General features: G+C 35.5%; 1 long non-coding RNA gene across 1 annotated transcript; it reads right to left on the reverse strand.

Moving 5' to 3' along the window:
- Window positions 1-1,192: 1,192 nt before the first annotated feature.
- LOC311082641 lies at window positions 1,193-2,440 on the reverse strand. Its single transcript, XR_014606151.1, has 3 exons — window positions 2,347-2,440; window positions 2,202-2,268; window positions 1,193-1,592 (listed from the first exon to the last, which is right to left on the reverse strand). It is a non-coding gene; the product is annotated as an uncharacterized lncRNA (long non-coding RNA).
- Window positions 2,441-3,998: the final 1,558 nt, after the last annotated feature.

Here is a 3,998-nt window from a genome sequence, read left to right on the forward strand (position 1 = left end):
TCTGATTAACATTTAGAAACTGGGCGAAAAGTTCATCTCCATCTTCCACCGTAGCATAAGCTGAGTCAAGCAGATCAAGAAAGACTTTTGGATTTGCACGGTAACCAAGCGACTTGACAACCAAAGCGGCAGGGGGAAGCAAACTATCAACAATGCGTCTTACCAGCTGTGCACTGGAAACGGTAGGATCAGCCAAGTGACATTCAATGCTGTTCCTCCAAGTCTCATAATCGACTTCAAAGTTTGGGCAAGGGACTTTGCCGGAAAAAGGTCTAACTTTTGCTGGTGCGTGTATTTGCGAAGAGAGGTCAGAACTTTTGACAATATGTTCGACCACTACACGCTGCACCTCAGGCGGAGTAAGTTGTTCAGCAGTTTGCAAGAAGGAAGATACTGGCAATTGAGTGGGCATAGCATTTGCCATAGGTCTGAAGGGAGGGCTAAAGGGGTCAAGAGGACTTTGCTCATCATTGACTGAATCCATTTGAGTGGCATCAAGGGAAATGGGACCTGTGGCTGTTCTAGCAGGTGCCACAACTGTACCCTGAGGTCTGCTAGACTCACTCGGCTCTTTCAGTAATCCAGTGATTCGTGCCAACTCATCATGTAGCAGGTTTTCAAAAGATTTTCCACTGAGTTTTGCAACATTTTGGAGGTCAGAAAGAAATGTTTTAGTAATATCGGTACCCTTTTCACTTGAGTATGAACTGGCTAAAGCTTCAACGTGGAAGACAACATCGTCATCTGTATCACTGGTTCTATCAAAGGGTAAATCTTTCTCAAGTGTCTCCACAGCAGCACCAGATGCATATTCTACAAGGGCTTTACCATAAAACTCAGAGGTTTTGTCTAAAACCTTCACAATTCTGTTAATAGATCCAAATTGCTTTAAATCTTCATAAATCTCTTCGTCTACATCGGTATTTGTCAAACCTGACACAATGACGGCATTGGGGACCTTAATACTTTCTTTCTCAATCACATCCATTTTCAAAAAACAAAAAAAACAAAACCAAAAATTTACACTTTAAGGACACTTTTTTTTTTTTTGGACGAAAAGGCACCTGGGTTATTACTTACTCAAAGCTCCTGGCTGGCTCGCCAAATTTTACCGTGTAACCCACTTCAGAGTATGTACACCCTAGGTTCTTAGGAGCTGAGAAGTACAGTAATAACCAAGCAACACAGGTGTAACATTTGACATGTGTAAACTTTTAGTTCAACAAAATGTTTCAACATTTCACAACAATTTTTGTTCACAATACCTATGGGCCCAAAATAAATTTAGAATAAAATAAAATAAAATGTCCTTTGTTTGTTGAAAATGTTCCTTGGAAATTTTCCTTAAGAATTCCAAAGTTAAATCCAGAATTCAAGTCAGTTAGTCAAAGGAAATAGTCAAAGTCAAGGGAAAATCTCATTGGTGCCGGTTAGTTGAACTGACACAATCCTACCACAGGCTTCCGGAATGCTGTGGTGGAGATTCACGGCTCATTGGGAAGGCTCGCCATCTATGGATCAATGGTTCACCTCGTATTTCAAGGACTGGAGCTTCTGGAATTTCTGCTCACCTCATCAAAAAAAGACCTGACCTGTATATAGAACAGGTTCAGTCCAAAATCAATTATATCAAATAGTTCTTAAAGTATTGTACAACATTATATTACTGTTAGAAAATATCATAGCATAGTTCACGTGAAGAAAACAATAGCTATTTTAACTATTTAAATCAGAATATACCATTTTAACCTTATGTCATTACAATGAAATGTAATTATAGGGACACATTGTACTAATGAACTTTTTCTTTCTGCTTTTAATCCCTTTTTACATAGGATTTTTTTTTAGATTTTAAATCAAAATAACGAAATACAGTTTTACTTGAAAACCCATTTATATGAATTTACAGCATTTGCTGATTTAACCACTTTAACTTACTTAAAATGACATTTTATATTCTTCTGTCTGTAACTTTAACCTTTAGTCACATATATATCACAAAGTAAAAAATGTTACAAAAGCATCTTTTTTGTAATACATACCAAATTAGTTTACATTTCTCCTTAAACCATGAAATAAATGGTCTTTTATCATGTTATATTCCTTCAAAACAACAGAAATGTTTGAATAATCACTAATTGAACTAGCATAGCTACCTCGTGGTTTTTCCACACACACAATCATTGAACACGTTAGCTTACCAAGAGAGGATCTTCAGTATGAAAAGCCAGGACAGATAAAAGCGATTTCTGGGTGGCTATCCAACTTCTAAAACAAAGTATACAGGTGTTTACATAACGAACTAAATCATATTTAACTGTCAGCAAAACAGACAGGTTTTCATACCTTTTATTCTCAGTTTTTCCAACTCGTGGGAGAAACCCGAAGCAGTGCTCCATCTGATTTTAGCGATGTGAAGCTAACGGAAGTATTTTAGCGCGCTACTTCCGGTTTCCCACAAAATAAAATGTATTTTTCAAAATAAAACCCCCATTACTCATAAACGTGAAGTATGGATAAATAATGATAATAATTGAATACAATTAACTGGTTAACCCCTTTTTAGGTGGGTTACACTTATATATAGAGTGAGCCTCATAGTGGATTTTTAAGAAAACAAACCAAGTCAATAAAATAAAACAAAGTACACTGTGGTCATGTTCAGAATGTAAACCAAGCTTATTTACTGAATATTGCACAGTACTGTAAACTGAAATATTTATTAAATGAAAAGTATGTGAAACTGCAAGCATCATGACCTTATTAGGTTGCATGTATAATTCAGTGAATAGCATCCAATAATCATCTTCTAACAAAACAAAACAAAATGGTAAAGTTTTTTATTTTTTTATTTTTTTATTACGCCCCCAGTTTTGAGTAGGGGGAAAAAAAGCTTTTTGGCAGTCCAATCAAATAATGATTCATAAAAGAGATTGAAAATCACAGATGATTTATTCTCCAGGTCACCCATAATGTTGGAAATGGAAAGTTAAATCAAGTGCACTGCACTGTGGGACATATTTTGTGCAGTATTTTCTCATCAGTATGTTTAAAAGAAGCAATCTATTGCTATGTATCTGGAGTTTAGAAAAAAAAAATCTTTAAACAACTTTAAACATTTGAAAGCTAACAATATTGATGTGATTCTTCCTATGAACAGCCATTTCCAATGTTTATTCAGATATGAATATGCAATGTCCAATTCCACCATATTTAAGATTTTCATGTCACAGCAACTACAGACCGCCCAGTCAGCCAGCATGCATTGATTGTTTCTCCATGCCAGTGTAATGAAATGTATATATGAAAGCATTCTCATTCCACAGGGAAACCACTAAATCTGATTAATCGCATAATGCACATGCAAGAAGCATTTACACAAAAAAGAATGTGGGGTAAAGCATCAGGCATCAACTGGAAGACTGATTAAATTTACAATAAATAAAGAATCCCATTACACCAGTAATTTGCATCACTGACATCAATAGCTGATTCAAAATCAGCTACATTATATGATTTCTAGGACTATTAAAAATGCTAATTCAATAAAAACAAATAAAAAAATAAAGTATTTAACCATACCTATTCATAAAAGGAACTTTTCTATCATCAAAGCTTGAAGTACTTTATATAGTGTGTGTTGATGATAAAGTGCAGGTGCGGTGAATCAGAACTCTGGGGAGAGTGAACAAGTGGGCGGAGTGTGCAGATCTGGTGACTCCGTGACAGGAGGGGGCTTAAAAATGTTGTCAATCTGACAAATGCATGTGTAGACCAACAATTAAAAACTTCATGTGCAATATGGAATGCGATAATGATTCCATATCTACATCAGACAAAAGTACAAACTCAATTGCAAAATGAATGTGGATTGTAGACCAATGATATGTTTATTTTCAATTATTGAAACAAACTTAAGCCACTTTTTATTAGGGGTGGGAGAAAAACAAATCAATTCTCTGATGCATCGCAATTTCCTCTTAAACAATTCTGAATTG

The sequence above is a fragment of the Abramis brama genome (genome assembly GCF_963993115.1).
Source record: "Abramis brama genome assembly, chromosome: 5".
NCBI classification, from domain to species: Eukaryota; Metazoa; Chordata; class Actinopteri; order Cypriniformes; family Leuciscidae; genus Abramis; species Abramis brama.